Here is a 21,490-nt window from a genome sequence, read left to right on the forward strand (position 1 = left end):
ACACAAATTTAGCAGATGTTATTGCGGCTGTAGTGAAATGTTTAGCTTGCAGACGTTTGAAAAGATCTCTAACTTTCATTATCACCGTGTATAAGGAGGAGGAACACGTTGGTAGCGGTTCTGCCTTCTGTTTGCAACCTTTTTTCATGCCATTACATTTTTAAGGCATTATCAAGGTACATACCCAACAGTGTGCCCTGGAGTGGGCTCGTACCGAGATATCTTATTCAACGGCCGAGTGGTTACCTTGGTGTGATGTGATAGTCCGTGGGCAGCATTTGGTACTTTAACGCACACACACATTCATCACTCCTCCCTGCTCCGTTGTCAGATAAGTTAACTTGTGTGTCGACCCACATTGTTAACTTCTCTATCTTAGTACATACATTTCACACTTAGGTCAGTAACCGGTTATGGTATAAAGAAATAAACAGAAGTGTTCATATTTCTTATGAGCAATATTTATTATACTTTACGATGTTATGGATGAGCGCGTTTGTTTGTTCTGTTCCTCGCTTTCTCCATCTCTGTAGCTTCCGGGTATGCTGGATAAGGACCCGAGCTAAGGGAATTGGGCTGACTTTGTAGTGCCTGTCCCAAATGGCTCATTAATGTAAATGGTCATATTGAAAGACACTATGTCAGTAGTGATGTAATTTTGTTAATGTTATATTGGTATATTGCTTCATAAAAAACGTGTTGCAATGTATATACTTTAGTATGTTTAGTTGAATGGAAAATGTAGGTTTGAATAGGTAATTGATAAATTAATTATTGTTAATTGTTCTGATGGGAGGGGCTACCCCTACAAAAAGGAGCCTCTCTTTCAGTTCATGAGGAGGCATTTTGGGTTGAGCTGGGGATGGGGCAGCATTTGTTTTTTTGATTTTTTTAGAAAATATTTTTTTGAATTTAATTTAAAAAAAAATATTTTTTAAATGTATTATTATTATTTTTTTTTAAAGCTGTCCAATAATGTATACGTTTGATGGCAGCACTGTTGTTTTTGTTCCCGGAATCACTATGTAAATAACACCCTTGCATAGTAGAACTTTTGCGGCTCCGCCATCTTTTTATTTTGATAGAGGTTAGGTTTTCCAGTTTATCCTTCTGGCCTACTCTACGTGACACTTGGTATAGCCGTCACACCCATCACCTCACCCTCCGAATGTAGAAGTCCCGTTTGAGTGCCTGTGAAGTTTATGTAGAGATAAATTACCCTCATTCTTCCTCACACACGTCACAGCTTGGACCTGATGCTGAGAGTCATGGCCCCCACACTAAGGTGATACAGGTAGCTGCCAAAATAAAGGAAACACTCCACACACACATAAAGCGTCTTAATAGGGCGTTGGGCCGCGAGAACAGCTTCAATGCGCCTTGGCATAGGTTCTCCAACTCTATTGGAGGGATGTGACACCTTTCTTCCACTAGAAATTCCATCAATTGGTGTTGATGGTGGTGGAAAACCTGATCTCAGGTGCTGCTCCAGAATCCCCCATAAGTGTTCAATTGTGTTGAGATCTGTTGACTGAGACACACACCCTTTAAACCCCCTATGCTCCTTTGAGACCCCTCTTTCAAAGTCACTGAGATCTCTTCCACCAATGTTAGCCAAAAATATTGGGCATTTTTATATATGACCCTAAGCATGATGGGATGTTAATTGCTTAATTGACTCATGAACCACACCTTTGTTTTGGCAGTTACCTGTATATTCAGTACCATGGGGAAAGTTTCCCCTTCACAACCATGGACAATGGAGGGCTCCCTCTCCCCTCGTAACTACAGTAGCCAGTGTCATTACTCCAACCTAAGCAGAATGTCTCCTCTTAGTTTGGTTATCCATATGGTTCATTTGTGTTGACAAGCAAATGCACATAAGGTAATACATATTTCGCAACGCACCTGAATGTTGGAGAGAGAAATGTATGTTATAAAATGGATGTAAGTTTTAATTTATTTAATGTAAGTTGTTAAGTCTCATTAATACATTTATTTTTGCAACACACTTAAAAGGGCATTTCGCCCCCCCCCCCAAAAAAAATATTCATCAGTCCACTTTTAATATAGTCCCACGTTCAAGTTTTCAAGATATCAGTGTGCTCTTGCCCAAAAAGCAAGCAAGAGCAAAAAGTCTCATGTGTTTTGCAGTAAACAGGCCTGCTGTTAGGATATCTTTATTACTTTATCCTATCCCAGGTATTCCTTAAAGAGGTGGGGTTTCAGGTGTCTCCGGAAGGTGGTGATTGACTCCGCTGTCCTGGCGTCGTGAAGGAGCTTGTTCCACCATTGGGGTGCCAGAGCAGCGAACAGTTTTGACTGGGCTGAGCGGGAACTGTGCTTCATCAAGAGGTAGGGAGGCGAGCAGGCCAGAGGTGGATGAACGCAGTGCCCTTCTTTGGGTGTAGGGACTGATCAGAGCCTGAAGGTACGGAGGTGCCGTTCCCCTCACAGCTCCGTAGGCAAGCACCATGGTCTTGTAGCAGATGCGAGCTTCAACTGGAAGCCAGTGGAGTGTGCGGAGGAGCGGGGTGACGTGAGAGAACTTGGGAAGGTTGAACACCAGACGGGCTGCGGCGTTCTGGATGAGTTGTAGGGGTTTAATGGCACAGGCAGGGAGACCCGCCAGCAGCGAGTTGCAGTAATCCAGACGGGAGATGACAAGTGCCTGGATTGGGACCTGCGCCGCTTCCTGTGTAAGGCAGGGTTGTACTCTGCGAATGTTGTAGAGCATGAACCTACAGAATCGGGTCACCGCCTTGATGTTAGCGGAGAACGACAGGGTGTTGTCCAGGGTCACGCCAAGGCTCTTAGCACTCTGGGAGGAGGACACAATGGAGTTGTCAATGGATCTCGCCAATGATGGCGAGATCATGGAACGTGCAGTCCTTCTCCGGGAGGAAGAGCAGCTCCGTCTTGCCGGGGTTCAGCTTGAGGTGGTGATCTGTCATCCACACTGATATGTCTGCCAGACATGCAGAGATGCGATTCGCCACCTGGTTATCAGAAGGGGGAAAGGAGAAGGTTAATTGTGTGTCGTCTGCGTAGCAATGATAGGAGAGACCATGTGAGGATATGACAGAGCCAAGTGACTTGGTGTATAGCGAGAATAGGAGAGGGCCTAGAACTGAGCCCTGGGGGACACCGGTGGTGAGAGCATGTGGTGCGGAGACGGATTCTCGCCATGCCACCTGGTAGGAGCGACCTGTCAGGTAGGACGCAATCCAAGAGTGAGCCGCGCCGGAGATGCCCAACTCGGAGAGGGTGGAGAGGAGGATCTGATGGTTCACAGTATCAAAGGCAGCAGATAGGTCTAGAAGGATGAGAGCAGAGGAGAGAGAGTTAGCTTTAGCAGTGCGGAGAGCCTCCGTGACACAGAGAAGAGCAGTCTCAGTTGAATGACCAGTCTTGAAACCTGACTGATTTGGATCAAGGTCATTCTGAGAGAGATAGCAAGAGAGCTGGCCAAGGACGGCACGCTCAAGAGTTTTGGAGAGAAAAGAAAGAAGGGATACTGGTCTGTAGTTGTTGATATCAGAGGGATCAAGTTTTTTGAGAAGGGGTGCAACTCTCGCTCTCTTGAAGACGGAAGGGACGTAGCCAGCGGTCAAGGATGAGTTGATGAGCGAGGTGAGGTAAGGGAGAAGGTCTCCGGAAATGGTCTGGAGAAGAGAGGGGGGGAAGGGGTCAAGCGGGCAGGTTGTTGGGCAGCCGGCCGTCACAAGTCGCAAGATTTCATCTGGAGAGAGAGGGGAGAAAGAGGTCAAAGCATAAGGTAGGGCAACGTGAGCAGGACCAGCGGTGTGGTTTGACTTAACAAACGAGGATCGAATGTCGTCAACCTTCTTTTCAAAATGGTTGACAAAGTCATCCGCGGGGGGGGGGGGGGAGTATTCAGGAGGGAGGAGAAGGTGGCAAAGAGCTTCCTAGGGTTAGAGGCAGATGCTTGGAATTTAGAGTGGTAGAAAGTGGCTTTAGCAGCAGAAACAGAGGAAGAAAATGTAGAGAGGAGGGAGTGAAAAGATGCCAGGTCCGCAGGGAGGCTAGTTTTCCTCCATTTCCGCTCGGCTGCCCGGAGCCCTGTTCTGGTTCACTACTATATGTTTATATACAGACACTACCTAAATCTCTGGCTAATAGGTTACATCAACATGTCAAAGCACGTAATCCAGTCATACCACAGCATCTCAGGTCATTAGAAGATGTATTTATTAATAGGTGTTAGTAAGTTATCTATTACCTGCATCATTGCAAACAGAAGCTCTCCTTGTGCCAGAGTTTTTAGACCAGGGCCATGTTCATGAGGGCCCAATGTTTTAACACGTTCTGCAATGGAAAATGAAAATAAGTTCAGGTCTCACCAACCCCGTTTCAGTCAGTTTTCTTCTGTTTGATGTCTAATGAATACACCCCAGGTTCATGTTCATTAGGGCACCTGTTTTGCAATGGAAAATGAAAACCAGCGTTTCTTATTAGACATATTCAGGGAGTACCTCTTCATTTCACCCCGTTTTATTTTGTTTTGTGCATACTGAACAAGACTCTGGTTGGAGGGGTGCATCTCAATAATCTAAACTGACGTATTATCCTTGTCTCCTCTCCTCCTCCGCCACTGATAGAAAAGATCTGGACAAGTGAAATCATGTCCTACAGGCACCAGCATCCATCACATTGCTTTGAAAAATATGTTGCTTATGCTTTGAAAGAGAGGAGAAAAAGAAAGGATGCCAGGTATCACTATTGAGACACACCCCTAGCCTGTGAAACACCATGATATGAGGGTGATAAACTTCAAGGTGTTAACACTGGTGAAGCACATTGGCAGTGACTTATGTGAGGCTTCACTTTCTTCGTCTCTACACTGGCGGCAACAGTAGCCTAAGACTTTTCAGTTTAAACTAGTTTCAGTACTAGTATAAACTGCCCAGCATCCGGCCTGGGCCCTCAACCGTGAGTTATTCTCCCATAGTGATTTGTTGAAGCATTTAATGAAAGTAATAATGTGTTCCCAAACACTTAATGGGCAGTGGCACCCCAATCACTACCCAGTGCCCTCCCTCCCTTTACTCCTCTGGGACTGACCTAGAGGAGAGGAGGAGAAGGGGGAGAGGTAGTACTCCGTTTGCTCTCCTGTCAGACAGACACCCAGTACATTTGGAGAGTCACGCTGTGGGTTCAGTGGGCGCCACCTTGGCACCTTCACTTTGCAATGAACATCCCTTGAAGAATAATTGTTCTGTGTGAGCACGTACGTGCGTGGGTGGCAAGCACAGGGATGTTGTGTAACAGGTTAAAGCCCCTTGGTTGAGCAGGGATCTGTGTGTGTGTTTGTGGAGCTAACTCTGGCCAGCCCACACTGTGGTGGGACTATTTGTTCCTAGAGAGAGGTTGAAGGTGGAACTCTTGTGTACAAATGGACAGAGAAATGCCTCCGCACTGTGTTTGTGGGTAAAGCGCTCGTATACTGCTCTTGTTTGAAAATACAATTTCTAACAAAGATATCTACATCTATTTCCGGATGTTGTGTATCCCTAGAAATAATCAAAATTCGTCAGAATTTAAGTTTTGAAAACATAGCCTATCCCAAAAAAGTTGAGCCGCCTTGGTGGTAAGATTTTCCACGTCTACAAATGTATATTCTGAATGAAATATTACTGTCACGTTTGAAAAATGCACTATCTTGAGTTCTTATGCATGACAAATTGTTCAAATACTATGCATATTACTGACAAAAATGTAATCATAATTTTTATGGGGTATGTTGAGCCAAATGGAACCTTGGCACAATTTATCCCAAAGCAACCATTTTGACTATATCAGCCCACACAGCTACAAGGATACACGTTCATGCTCGGTTTTTAAGACCTTATATTGAAGCTGCTAGAGACTCCAACTAATGTATGAAAGTCTAAAAACAATCTACTTTGGTTTAGATACAAGCGTCATGAAATCTATAACAACAATAAATATATTTGAAAATATATTAAATTGCGGTTTATTTCTTCACAGCCGACATGACCTCTTCCTAAATATTTGGCCAGATGATTCATTTTGTGTATGGTTTCCTAGAAACAAGAGGTGGCTAAACTAACCCTTTGGCACGACTTACCCCACTCTCCCCTATATATGTTAAGGGCTTTAAAGTTCCTAGACAGGAAATGTAGTATCTCTAAACGTTCCATTCCTGATTCCATTTCCATTATACTCTACTGACACGCTAAAATAGATAGGTACATAGGCTTAGAGCAAATTGGAATAGGCTTTACAGCAAATTGTATTGCACCCCCTTAAAGTAAATGTAAAAATATATATAGGCTCAAACATTGAAGCATATTTATTTTAGCATCACTTTTATGTTTTATTAATTCTTTGGAACATATTCCATTTATATACATAGTTGACATGTTTTATGTTCTAACGGGACAAATCCAATTTCTCATCTCTGAGCACTTTTAAACCCTACCTTCCAGTATCTCCCTGGCTTTTTGAGCCTTATCTTTTTCTTGTCGACGTTTCCTCTCGGTCTGGAAAGGTTTTAGGCATGTGAACAGAAACTTCATGCTGATAATTACTACGTTAGCCGCTGTGTGCTAGCCCCTGATCCCGACACCTGTTATTACAAACTGGAAACGGGTCCTTGTGGTATCGCGTGTTAGCCACGGGAGCCACTGGATTCCCAAATAGTCTGGACTCACCCACATGAAAAAATACTATGTTATAAATACCGTAGTAGTCACTGTAGTGTTTTTGTGGACGTTACTGTAGTACTCTGGTATTTACTGCAGTATTTACAGTTAACTACAGTATAAATACTGTAATAAAATAAAACTGTTATGCTATAGTAATTAATGTAGTGTTTTTGCAGATTGTAGTATACTGTAGTATTTACTGTTGTGTTTTTGGGGATATTACTGTAGTATTTACTATTGCAACGCCCTGGCCATAGAGAGGGGTTTTTGTTCTTTATTTTGGTTAGGCCAGGGTGTTACATTGGGTGGGCGTTCTATGTTCCTTTTTCTATGTTTTTGTATTTCTTTGTTTTGGGCCGTGTGTGGCTCCCAATCAGGCACAGCTGAAGCTCGTTGTTGCTGATTGGGAGTCACACATAAGGAGCATGTTTTTCCTTTGGGTTTTGTGGGTAATTGTTTCTGTTAGTGTTTGCACCTGACAGGACTGTTTGGCTGTCAGTTTTCTCATTTTGTATAGTGTTCTTTCTGCTATTAAATATTCAATGATGAACACTAACTCCGCTGCACCTTGGTCTACTCTCTCTCACGACAGCCGTTACAACTATAGTGTTTTTATTTTTATTTTTTATCTTTGACATAGAAGTGGACGCTTTCTGCCTCATGAAACCTACTGGAGAAATACTAAAGTAGTACATTCTACATAACCTGTAGGTAGGTAGGACTGGGGTCTTAATGAATAGTTCAGAGCTTCTGCTCTTTTCTATAACTTGTAGGGAACACAATATGGTCTATTCTTAGCATGGAGGTTTCTCTCTTATGGGTGGCAGAAATTGCGATATGGGGGAAGGGAATGGACAGGGTATATACACATTAAAAACTGTAATATTTAGTATAGATAAAAAGTGTTGTGTTTTTGCGGACATTACTGTAGTATTTACTGTAGTCTTCGACAGTATACAACAACATTCTATAGTAAGTACTACACATGATCATGTCACGTCCTGACCAGTAAAGGGGTCAGTCCGAGGTCTACAGCGACACGCTTCAGCCCGAGGTATTCAGCGGGGGTGGACAGGTTAGGTGGGGGACTAAGGCCAGAGCCTGAGCCACCTCCACAGTAGGAGGTTTGGGGAGGGGGGGGGTGTAGCACGGGAACCGTCGGTGACGGCAGCCACCCTCCCTTTAGTTTGGGGAGTTTATTTTTGTGTTTATTTTTTGTGTGAGGTGCATCCGGGGTCTGCACCTTTGGGGGGGGGGTACTGTCACGTCCTGACCAGTAAAGGGGTTATTTGTTATTATAGTTTGGTCAGGATGTGGCAGGGGGTTTGTTTTATGTGGTTCGGGGTTTGTTGGGATGTGTGTCTATGTAGAGGGGTGTTTGTTTGTTTAGAGTATTCCGTTGTTTAGAGTATTCCGGGGTTTTTGGTTATGTTCTATGTATTTTAGTTCTATGCTCTGTCTATGTTTTGTATTTCTTTGTGTTGGCCTGGTATGGCTCTCAATCAGGACCAGCTGTACATCGTTGTTGCTGATTGGGAGTCATACTTAGGTAGCCCTGTTTTCACATGTCCCTTGTGGGAAGTTGTTTTTGCATAGCTGTGCGTAGCCTGCATTACTGTTCGTTCGATCGTTTTCTTGTTTTTGTTTTGTTACGTGTTCAAATAAAGTTAAGATGAGCACTCAACCTGTTGCGCCTTGGTCCATTACGTACGACGACCGTTACAGATCAAGGGATACTACAGTGTGTAGTATAGTATTCTACTGTATACTACAGTTTCCTATTGTCACGACTCCTACCGTAGGTAGCTCCCCCTCCTGTTCTGGTGGCGCTCGGCGGTCGTCGTCGCCGGCCTACTAGCTGCCACTGATTCCCTTTTCCCCCTTTCCGTTTATTGTGTGCACCTGTTTTTGGTTTGGGCTGATTAGCTGGGCTATTTTAGCCAGGAGGATTGCCTGCTCTGTGTGCGGGATTATTTGATCTGTGTGTAGCTTGTGATTGCACGCTCATTGTATTTTGAGGTGCGAGTGCGTATTTTGCGCCGACCTGTTCTGTCCCATGTGTTTGGGAACTTTGGTTTTGTGTGTGCCCTAGTTCGCTGTTGGGGCGGCTTGTGTTTTGCCGTTGTGTGTTATTAAAAAACACTACCTTGCATTCTCTGCTTCCTGCTCCTGACTCTGCACCCACTACGCCGAAGCGTTACAGAATCCTGCACCGCTTCCTATGGAGTCAGCAGTAGCAGCTGCCAACCTGCCAACCCTCTACCCTCGATGGAGGAACGTGTTCTCCATCACACATCAGTTCTCCATCGGATCGGCGATGGAGCAGATGATGGAGAGGATGGACCGTTAGGAGAGGAGTGGCCTCCTCTCTCCACCTCCGGCTCCTCCGACTAATCCGCCTCCCCCCCTTCATCCGGCTCCGGCGCGCTTTGTCTTGCGCTCCCGAGGGAGTATGATGGAGCGGCGGCTGGGTGCCAGGGATTTCTGCTCCAGCTCGAGCTGTACCTGGCCACCGTGAGACCTACTCCCTCGGGAGAGGAAAGTGTGAGTGCCCTCGTTTCCTGCCTGACAGGCCGAGCTCTGGAGTGGGCCAACGCAGTCTGGAATGGTCCGGACTCGGCGAGGGATCACTACCCAGAGTTCACCCGCTGCTTTAGGGCCGTATTCGACCACCCTCCGGAGGGAAGAGCGGCGGGTGAGCGGCTATTCCACCTCAGGCAGGAGACGAGGAGCGCGCAGGACTTCGCGCTGGAGTTCCGGACCTTGGCTGCTGGGGCGGGGTGGAACGACAGGGCCCTGATAGACCATTACCGGTGTAGTCTCCGGGAGGACGTCCACAGGGAGCTAGCGTGTCGGGACACCGCTCTCTCTCTCGACGAGCTCATTGACATGTCGATTCGACTGAACAATCTGCTGGCTGCCCGCAGGCGTTCTGAAAGGGTCCTGTCTGTTCCACCTCCGTGGTCTCCAGCCCCTATTCCTATGGAGTTAGGGGAGGCCGTGCCGAGGGGTACCGGAGGAGGTGGCTCCTCCTGCACCAGCTGTGGTCGGAGAGGACACACGGCCGACCGGTGCTGGAGGAGCCAGTCTGGGAGTCGAGAGGGCAGGCAGAACACTTCTCGGTCAGCACCAAACTCACCCAGAACCCCCTGTCGGTCACATGTTCGTTGTAATTGTTTTTTCTGATTTTTTCCCCTCTTCCCAGCATAGGGCGCTAGTCGATTCAGTCGCAGCTGGGAACTTTATGGATCGCGGACTCGCCATTAAGCTGGGTATTCCGCTAGTGCCGATAGATCCCCCCTTCCCCGTGCACTCCCTAGATAGCCGGCCATTAGGGTCAGGGTTGGTCAGGGAGGCCACGGTTCCACTGGACATGGTAGCGCAGGGGAATCATAAGGAACAGATTAGTCTCTTCCTTATCAACTCACCTGGGTTTCCAGTGGTGCTGGGGGTTTCCTGGCTGGCTAGTCACAATCCCCGGTTTTCGTGGAGACGGGGTTCTCCAGGGGTGGTCAGAGGAGTGTTCTGGGAGGTGTATAGGAGTTTCCATCGGTGCCACGTCGGTGGAGAGTCCAGACCAGGTTTCCACTGTGCGCATTCCCCCTGAACACGGCGATTTGGCGATCGCTTTCTGTAAGAAGAGGGCGGCCAATTTACCACCTCATCGACAGGGGGATTGTGCGATAGATCTCCAGGTAAACGCTGCGCTTCCCAAGAGTCACGTGTACCCTTTGTCACAGGAGGAGACGTTGGCTATGGAGACATATGTCACGGAATCTCTGGGACAGGGGTACATTCGGCCCTCCATTTCACCCGTCTCCTCGAGTTTCTTTTTTGTGAAGAAAAAGGAGGGAGGTCTGCGTCCGTGCATTGATTACAGAGGTCTAAATGCTATCACGGTGGGGTTTAGTTACCCGCTACCTCTCATCGCTACGGCGGTGGAATCATTTCACGGGTTCTTCACAAAACTGGACCTCAGGAGCGCGTATAACCTGGTGCGTATTAAGGATGGAGACGAGTGGAAAACCGCATTTAGTACCACATGGGCCATTATGAGTACCTCGTCATGCCGTATGTGTTAAAGCATGCTCCAGCCGTCTTTCAATCCTTTGTAGACGAGATTCTCAGGGACCTGCACGGGCAGGGCGTGGTTGTCTATATCGATGATATTCTGATATATTCCACCACCCACGCCGCGCATGTGTCTCTGGTGCGCAAGGTGCTTGGGAGACTGCTGGAGCATGACCTATACGTCAAGGCTGAGAAGTGTATGTTCTCCAAACGAGCCGTCTCCTTCCTGGATTATCGCATTTCCACCACGGGGGTGGTGATGGAGTGTGACCTCGTTAATGCCGTGCGTAATTGGCCGACTCCAACCACGGTGAAGGAGGTGCAGCGGTTCTTAGGGTTTGCCAATTACTACCGGAGGTTTATTCGGGGTTTTGGCCAGGTAGCGGCTCCCATTACCTCACTGCTGAAGGTCACTTTAACTGGTCACTTTCACTGGTCACTTTAAGGAAATGAAACACTAGCCACTTTAATAATGTCTCCGTATCTTGCATTACTCATCTCATATGTATAAACTGTACTCTATACTATTCTACGGTATCTTAGTCACTTTAATTGTGTGTAAATATTGCATCACCCATCTCATATGTGTATATACAGTACTCTATACTATGCCAGTATCTTAGTCCAATGCCGCTCTGACATATACAGTATGTATACACTACCGTTCAAAATTTGGGGTCACTTAGAAATTGCCTTGTTTTTGAAAGAAAAGCAACATTTTTTGTCCATTAAAATAACATCAAATTGATCAGAAATACAGTGTAGACATTGTTAATGTTCTAAATGACTATTGTAGCTAGAAACAGCAGATTTTTTATGGAGTATCTACATACATAGGCGTACAGAGGCCCATTATCAGCAACCATCACTCCTGTGTTCCAATGGCGCGTTGTGTTAGCGAATCCAAGTTTTTCATTTTAAAGGCTAATTGATCATTAGAAAACTCTTTTGCAGTTGTTAGCACAGCTGAAAACTGTTGTTCTGATTAAAGAAGCAATAAAACTGGCAATCTTTAGACTAGTTGAGTATCTGGAGCATCAGCAGTTGTGGGTTCGATTACAGGCTCAAAATGGCCAGAAACAAAGACCTTTCTTATGAAACTCATCAGTCTATTCTTGTTCTGAGAAATTAAGGCTATTCCATGCGAGAAATTGCCAAGAAACTGAAGATCTGGTAAAACGCTGTGTACTACTCCCTTCACAGAACAGTGCAAACTGGCTCTAATCAGAATTGAAAGAGGAGTGGGAGGCCCCGGTGCACAACTGAGCAAGAGGACAAGTACATTAGAGTGACTAGTTTGAGAAACAGATGCCTCACAAGTCCTCAACTGGCAGCTTCATTAAATAGGAAAAGTTGCAAAGAAAAAGCCATATCTCAGACTGGTCATTAAAAAGAAAAGATTAAGATGGGCAAAAGAACACAGACACTGGACAGAGTAACTCTGCCTAGAAGGCCAGCATCCCGGAGTTTCCTCTTCACTGTTGACGTTGAGACTGGTGTTTTGCGGGTACTATTTAATGAAGCTGCCAGTCTTTCAAAAACAAGGACATTTCTAAGTGACCCCAAACTTTTGAACGGTAGTGTATATATTCTTAATCCATTCCTTACTTAGATTTACGTGCATTTTGGGGTATATGTTTTTGAAATTGTTAGATATTACTGCACTGTCAGAGCTAGAAGCACAAGCACTTCGCTCCACCCGTAATAACATCTGCTAAACACGTGTATGTGACCAATACAATTGATTTTGATGAGGGTCTGTTCAGGTGTCTGGAGTAAATCCCTCTCGTCCGACTCATTAAAGAGAAATTCTTCATCCAGTTCAAGGTGAGTAATCGATGCTCTTTTCAGTCGTAAGAGATGGTAGCATCAACATTATGTACAAAATAAGTCGCAAAAATACAAGCAAAATAACACAGTTGGTTAAGAGCTCTGAAGCCCAAAATCCTGTTTTTGCTTTGTCATTATGGAGTATTGTGTGTAGATTGATGAGGGGAAAAAATGATTGAATCAATTTTAGAATAAGGCTGTAACGTAACAAAATGTGGAAAAAAATCAAGGGGTCTGAATACTTTCCGAAGGCACTGTACATACTGTATTGTACTGTATTTAGTCAATGCCACTCCGACATTGCTCGTCCGAATTGATATATATTCTTAATTCCATTCTATTACTTTTAGATGTGTGTATTGTTGTGAATTGTTAGATACTACTGCACTGTTGGAGCTAGGAACACAATCATTTTGCTACACCGCTAATAACATCTGCTATACATGTGTATGTGACACATACATTTGATTTGATTTTGAGTGTGAGTGAGTGAGTGAGTGAGTGAGTGAGTGAGTGAGTGAGTGAGTGAATAGTACAGGTATGGTCCTAGGTGAGAAACAGACCACATTCCTGACCCAGCAGCTCTTGATATACACACACAAAAATTGGGTTCCTATAGGGTTCTTTGGGAAGGGTGATAGTTCTATGTGGAACCATACTGACCCAAATAACCCTTTTGAGCCTTTCAATGGTTCTTTAGAGTTCAGAAATAGTTATTTCCTCTTTTATTGATAATTAAAAATATAGGCGTGGCGGCTCACTAGAATATTTTGGGGTGTTGTTTGCTCACAGGTCTTTTTGTGCAACCGGGAGTGAGAGAGTCATTCCAGTTGATCTAATTAATCTGTTGTGTTATGCCAGTACATGTTAAAAATGATGGCCTTGTGTCAATTGAGAACAATTGTGTAAATCAGTGGTTCTCAATTGTCTCCTCAGAGACCCCCAGCTGTTCCAGAGCTGATGCACCTGATTCAACTTGTCAATAATAAACACGTATGGAATTTTAACAATGTAATATGGCTAAGCAGAGAAAATAACCCTGTACTGTTCTACAGTTCTTAGTTGAACCTTTGAGATCGAGAAAGGTTATTTATAGAACCATTCTCCATAAAGGTTCTATAAAGAACCATTAAAAAGAGTTCTATACAGCATCAAAAAGTGGTTGTAACCATATCGGAAGCCTTTTTGTCGGAAAGGGTTCTTTATAGCGCCATAAAGGTTCCATTTAGACCAGTATGTGCATGGTTCTTTATAGAACTTTCAAAAAGGGGTTCTATATAACACCAAAAAGGCTTCCGCTATGGTTACATGCCAAATAACCCCTATTTGGAACTATAGAACGATTTGTTTTTAGTGTATATCCACGGTATTGACAGAATCCATCGCCATCATAACCCTCCAAATGTCAGGGCACCAAGAATGGAGGAAGGGAAGAATGGAGGGAGAGAGGAAGAATTTGTGTGTGTGTGTAACACCACAGTAAAGAAAGAGAAGGGAGTGTGTTTGTACACAAGATGTGTGCGTGTGTGTACAGTACATACAGTGTGTGTGTGTGGGTCGTGTGTCCTCGATCTTATGAGTGTGTGTATATAAACAACGTGTGTGAGCTCCATGTAGAATGCATGTAAAGGCGTGGGATGATAGGGAAGGGAGGGGGGTAAGAAAATATAGCCAATCTATGGAGTAAGAGTTCCTTCCGAGATCAGACTCACCCTGGAAAACACCAGCGATCCACAAGATTATTTATAGATAAGGGCTCCGTGCCGGGGAGACATTCCCACGCTGGGGCAAATACCTTCAGATATCGTTCTAATAACATACTTAGATGCACTCAAGTAACCTTACAGCCAATTTATTCTTGATCCGGCATCTGTGGTGATACATTTGCGTCTGATCCTCTTAAAAGACTGTGACTCTTGATAAAATAATAAAGTGGGAATACATCAATCTAATAGGATTTCTCTGTAGAGTTGCAAAATGCATTTTTTTTATTTATTTAAAAATAATAGTAATTGTATTTAACCTTTTATTTAACTAGGCAAGTCAGTTAAGAACACATTCTTATTTACAATGACAGCCTACCAAAAGGCCTACTGCGGGGACGGGGGCTGGGATTATAAATACAAATAAAAATATAGGACAAAACACACATCACGACAAGAGAGACAACACAACACTACATAAAGAGAGACCTTAGAAAACAACAAAGCATGGCAGCAACACATGACAACAACACAGTAGCAACACAACATGGCACAAACAGTATTGGGCACAGACAACAGCACAAATCAAAGTTTATTTGTCACGTGCGCCAAATACAGTGAAATGCTTACAGTGAAATGCTTACTTACTAACCAACAGTGCAATTTTTAAGTAAAACAATTTTTTAAATAAAAGTATTAGGTGAACAATAGAACAGTGAAAAATAACAGTAGCGAGGCTATATACAGTAGCGAGGCTATATACAGGCACCGGTTACTCGGGCTGATTGAGGTAGTATGTACCTGTAGGTATGTGTCACAGGGGTCGTTGAAAGGGGACCAAGGCGCAGCGTGTAAAGTGCTCATATTTCCTTTTATTAATGATAACACTTTAACAAAACGACAGCCAACAGTTCCGTCAGGTACATAGACCAAACGGAAAACAACTACCCACAAACCCCAAAGGAAAACAGGCTGCCTAAGTATGGCTTCCAATCAGAGACAACGAAAGACACCTGCCTCTGATTGGAAACCATACCCGGCCAAAACCTGGAAAACAAAACATAGAAATAGAATACTAGAAAAAACCCACCTATAAACAGAAAACCCAAAACCACCCAACACAACCACCTGTCACGCCCTGACCGCTCTACTATGGCAAATTACCTCTTACAAGGGTCAGGACGTGACAGTATGGTTAAAGTGACTATGCATATATGATAAACAGAGAGTACCAGTAGCGTAAAAGAGGGGATGGTGGGTGGCGGGACACAATGCAGATAGTCCTGGTAGCCAATGTGTGGGGGCACCGGTTAGTCGGGATAATTGAGGTAGTATGTACATGAATGTATAGTTAAAGTGACTAGGCATATATGATAAACAGAGAGTAGCAGTAGCGTAAAAGAGGGGTTGGGGGGCACACAATGCAATTGTTCGGGTAGCCATTTGATTACCTGTTCAGGAGTCTTATGGCTTGGGGGTAAAAACTGTTGAGAAGCATTTTGGTCCTAGACTTGGCGCTCCGGTATCGCTTGCAGTACGGAAGAAGAGAGAACAGTCTATGACTGGGGTGGCTGGGGTCTTTGACAATTTTTAGGGCCTTCCTCTGACACCGCCTGGTGTAGAGGTCCTGGATGGCAGGCAGCTTAGCCCCAGTGATGTACTGGGCCATTCGCACTACCCTCTGTAGTGCCTTGCGGTCGGAGGCCGAGCAGTTTCCGTACCAGGCAGTAATGCAACCAGTCAGGATGCTCTCGATTGTGCAGCTGTAGAACCTTTTGAGGATCTGAGGACCCATGCCAAATCTTTTTAGTTTCCACAGGGGGATTAGGCTTTGTTGTGTCCTCTTCACGACTGTCTTGGTGTGTTTGGACCATTCTAGTTTGTTGGTGATGTGGACACCAAGGAACTTGAAGCTCTCAATCTGCTCCACTACAGCCCTATCGATGAGAATGGGGGCGTGCTCGGTCCTCCTTTTACTATAGTCCACAATCATCTCCTTTGTCTTGGTTACGTTGAAGGATAGGTTGTTATTCTGGCACCACATGGCCAGGTCTCTGACCTGCTCCCTATAGGCTGTCTCGTCATTGTCGGTGATCAGGCCTACCACTGTTGTGTCGTCTGCAAACTTAATGATGTGTAATGGTGTTAAAGTCGTGCAGAGGGAGGTGTTTAGTCCCAGGGTCCTTAGCTTAGTGATGAGCTTTGAGGGTAGTATGGTGTTGAACGCTGAGCTGTAGTCAATGAATAGCATTCTCACATAGGTGTTCCTTTTGTCCAGGTGGGAAAGGGCAGTGTGGAGTGCAATAGAGATTGCATCATCTGTAGATCTGTTTGGGCGGTATGCAAATTGGAGTGGGTCTAGGGTTTCTGTGATAATGGTGTTGATGTGAGCCATTACCAGCCTTTCAAAGCACTTCATGGCTACGGACGTGAGTGCTACGGGTTGGTAGTCATTTAGGCAGGGTGCCTTAGTGTTCTTGGGCACAGGGACTATGGTGGTCTGCTTGAAACATGTTGGTATTACAGACTCAATTAGGGACATGAAAATGTCAGAGGGCAAGAAGGTAAAGACAACAATACATCACGCGAAGCAGCAACAAGAGTCAGTAAGTGTGTCCATGATTGAGTCTTTGAATGAAGACTGTCCAGTTTGAGTTTTTTTTTCAGCTCGTTCCAGTTGCTAGCTGCAGCGAACTGAAAAGAGGAGCGACCCAGGGATGTGTGTGCTATGGGGAGCTTTAACAGAATGTGACTGGCATTAGGGGTGTTGTATGTGGAGGATGAGGGTTGCATTAGATATCTCAGATAGGGAGGAGTGAGGCCTAAGAGGCTTTTATAAATTAGCATCAACCAGTGGGTCTTGCAACAGGTATACAGAGATGACCAGTTTACAGAGGAGTATATAGTGCAGTGATGTGTCCTATAAGGAGCATTGGTGGCAAATCTGATGGCAGAATGGTAAAGAACATCTAGCCGCTCGGGTGCACCCTTACCTGCCGATCTATAAATTACATCTCCGTCATCTAGCATGTGTAGGATGGTCATCTGAATCAGGGTTCGTTTGGCAGCTGGGGTGAAAGAGGAGTGATTACCATAGAGGAAAACCAAGTATAAATTTAACTGCTGAGGGAAACTTTCTTCAAGGTTTTACAGTATTACGGATTTCCGGCTTATTCCTTCCTGATTCCGGAAATCATCCAAATTGGCTTTTCTGGAAAGTTCCCGGAATTTTTGCAACCCCATTTCTCTGACAATAATTTCAATGAAATATTTATCAGGTGACAGCACATGATAATTACATTACAATTCCTTAACGTTAGTAACACACAGATGGAGACCGTGAGAATGCCAAATCACACACAGGAAAGAGAATTGCTCACATATTGAAAAGAGGACATTGCTAAATGGTGTGTGAACTGAATCCACCCTGTCCAATCGACCCTTGTTCCCTAACCATCAACACTTGTCCTTTCATAGATTACAAAGGAAATAGGTAGAAAACCCTCTGCATAGCCACATGGTAGACTAGTTGGAGTTTCCACCATACTGCTGCTTTCACTTTCCACCCATTTTTGTTTTAGGTCTATGTGGCATTAAAGGGATACTTTGGGATTTTGACAATGATACCCTTTATCTACTTCCTGAGAGTCAGATGAACTCGTGGATACCATTTGTATGTCTCTGTGTCCAGTATGAAGGAAGTTAGAGGTAGTTCCTCGAGACAATGCTAACTAGCATTGGCGCAATGACTGGAAGTCTATGGGTATCTACTAGCATGGGTCCTGGGCTAACAATTGGGATTGGTCCAGAGCAGGGCCCTTTGGTGGCCCCCCTCACTTGACGGCGGAGAGAACATTTATACACTTGAAGTTAATTTCCTGCAATTATATACAATTTGCCACTGTTTCGTAGAGAACATGTTGCAGTTTTAAAGGTCATTTTCAGCAATTCTACAAATTTGGCCATGAGGCGGAGAGAAAATGTAGCACATTTTCAACACATTTAATTCAATTCTACTAATTTTGCCGTGGTGCAGAGATACATTTTTTCTCAGTTTTACAGCAAATTCCCTGAAATTCTACCCATTTGCCATGGAGTGGAGAGACATGTTTGCAGTTTTAAAGCTAATTTCCTACAAGTCTACACATTTCTTCCGTAACTTATGCCATGTTAATATGATATCTGAGTGAGAATGACTAACAAAATAAATGGAGGCCCCCTGGAGGTCAGGGTCCCTGGGCATGTGCCCTGGGTGCCTGAATGGTATTCGGCCATAGTTTAGATAGCTGGCTAGACTACCAACCCAAAAATGTGTTAGCTGACATGGCTAATTGAGTGACTGTCAGTGACAATCGTAACAAGAGAAAAACTGCTGATGCACCATCAAATTTTGAAATGACACCTGGTGTATTTTACTATTCTTACTCTCAATAGAGTAAGAATAGAGGGAGAGGGGGGTCGGGGGCCCCCTAGCAGCCGGCCCTGGTCCAGAGAGTGGCTTGCCTAGTTAAATAAAGGTTACATTTAAAAAATTAAAGAGTGGGTCATACATTCTACTCGGAAGTGTTGGAAAGTAGAGGAGAGGAGGAGGACGAAGAGGGTGGAGCCCCTTAGAGGTTGGTTGGAGCCAAGGAGCCGTGAGGAGCCATGGAGCTGTGTGTGTATGTGTGTTTATGTAGTTTGAACACATGCATATATATATGTGTGTGTGTGTGTGTGTGTGTGCTTTTGGTCTGGAGCTCATTTCAAAGGCGAGCACAACCTTGACAGGCTCAGGGTAGTAGTGTTGGATCTTTGTGCAGATAACTGGTGTTTTTTGAAGTGTATAATTGAGTATGTGCTTTCCCTTTTTTGAAATGACCTTGACACCGTTAGGATAACGTCTCAGCAACCATTTGCTCATTACATTTTTATCATACGGCAAGGACCTCTTTTGATATACTGTAGCTTACATAGCCTTGTTACTATGACACAGACCGATTGACAAGCCTCCTCTATCCTCCGGCCTTGGCGTGACATAACGAGTGAAAAACAATCCTCTCCCTCTCTGCAGTCCCTCCGGTCTGAGGATCGCCTCTATTGAGCCATGTGACACTACTCCCCCATAGACCGCTGTACTCCAACCATCTGGCATTACTTAATCTACCCAATGGAAAGTGAAAGGCAAGCCTACCCATTAATTAAAACACCGACATTTGTTTTCCATCTGTGCGACGACCTTGTCGTTTTTAATGAGGTTTCATAACTACGCTCTTAGATAAGAAGGTGCTATCTAGAAACCTAAAAGGGTTCTTCAGCTCTCCCCATAGGAGAACCCTTGGAAGAATCCTATTTGGTTCCAGGTAGAAACACTTTTGAGTTCCATGTAGAATCCTTTACACAGAGGGTTCTACATGGAACCAAAAAGAGTTCTACCTGGAATCAAAAAAGGGTTCTCCTATGGGGACGTCCTAAGAACATTTTTGGAACCCTTTTGTCTATGAGTGTACGCAACCAGAACTGGACTCAAGATAGAATTGAGCAGTCCGAGACTCCTCTCGTTCCTTCTACTTGTTTTTACAGCCCCGTTACAAAACCTCATCTACATGCCCCATGTGCCAGATCATAATAGGAAAAACAATGTGCCACAGAGGGCACATTCAAGTCTTTCCCAACAACAAGCCTGTCTCTGGGCCAACACTGTGCAAACTGCTCATTCGTCTAGGAGCATGGGTGGATACAAAAGCAGTAAATCATAGGCAGTTGCACACACTTGCTCACACACACACACACACACACACACACACACACACTTGCGCACCCACACACACACAGATGCACCTACAAACGCAAGTGCACACACGTACGCATGATCTTACCACCAAACAAGAATGTCATGTGAGCGTGATATCACTTGAATGGCAACTGGTTGCCTGAGGGAATGACCTTACTACTGAGTTACCAAAAATAGAGCTGAGAGGTGTAGGGTGTATTTACGACTTTACATCTACATACACCCCTGATGTGTGTTTAAGTGAAGGGTATTAGTATACAGCAACCGAGACTCCTTCCAATTCTCCTGAGGTCTCATCCTAAGAATACAGTGCATGATGAAATGGAAACCATTTTAGAACCTGCCGTCATTGCCATAACCCTAGCATGACATCAAGGGCCATAAATGTACTACCGGATAGCAAGTATCTAATCCACAGCCACATTAGATCATTTTTGTTATTACCGCTATGCATTACAGTCAAGATGGCGATACTGAAGGGGATGACAACAGCTATGCAAATACAGTTGAAGTCGGAAGTTTACATACACTTAGGTTGGAGTCATTAAAACTCGTTTTTCAAACACTCCACAAATTTCTTGTTAACAAACTATAGTTTTGGCAAATCGGTTAGGACATCTACTTTGTGCATGACACAAGTCATTTTTCCAACAATTGTTTACAGACAGATTATTTCACTTATAACTGTATCACAATTCCAGTGGGTCAGAAGTTTATATACAGTAAGTTGACTGTGCCATTAAACAGCTTGGAAAATTCCAGATTTATTTTTCATGGCTTTAGAAGCTTCTGATAGGCTAATTGACATAATTTGAGTCAATTGGAGGTGTACCTGTTGAGGTATTTCAAGGCCGACCTTCAAACTCAGTGCTTCTTTGCTTGACATCATGGGAAAATCAAAAGAAATCAGCAAAGACCTCAGAAAATAAATTGTAGACCTCCACATGTCTGGTTCATCCTTGGGATCAATTTCCAAATGCCTGAAGGTACCACGTTCATCTGTACAAACAATAGTACGCAAGTATAAACACCATGGGACCATGCAGCCGTCATACCGCTCAGGAAGGAGACGCGTTCTGTCTCCTAGAGATGAACATACTTTGGTGCGAAAAGTGCAAATCAATCCCAGAACAACAGCAAAGGACCTTGTGAAGATGCTGGAGGAAACAGGTACAATAGTATCTATATCCACAGTAAAACGAGTCCTATATCAACATAACCTGAATGGCCATTCAGCAAGGAAGAAGCCTCTGCTCCAAAACCGCCATAAAAAAGCCAGACTACGGTTTGCAACTGCACATGGGGACAAAAATCGTACTTTTTGGAGAAATGTCCTCTGGTCTGATGAAGCAAAAATAGAACTGTTTGGCCGTAATGACCATCATTATGTTTGGAGGAAAAAGGGAGAGGCTTGCAAGCCG

This window comes from Salmo trutta, chromosome 7 (assembly GCF_901001165.1).
Source record: "Salmo trutta chromosome 7, fSalTru1.1, whole genome shotgun sequence".
In the NCBI taxonomy this organism is placed as follows: domain Eukaryota; kingdom Metazoa; phylum Chordata; class Actinopteri; order Salmoniformes; family Salmonidae; genus Salmo; species Salmo trutta.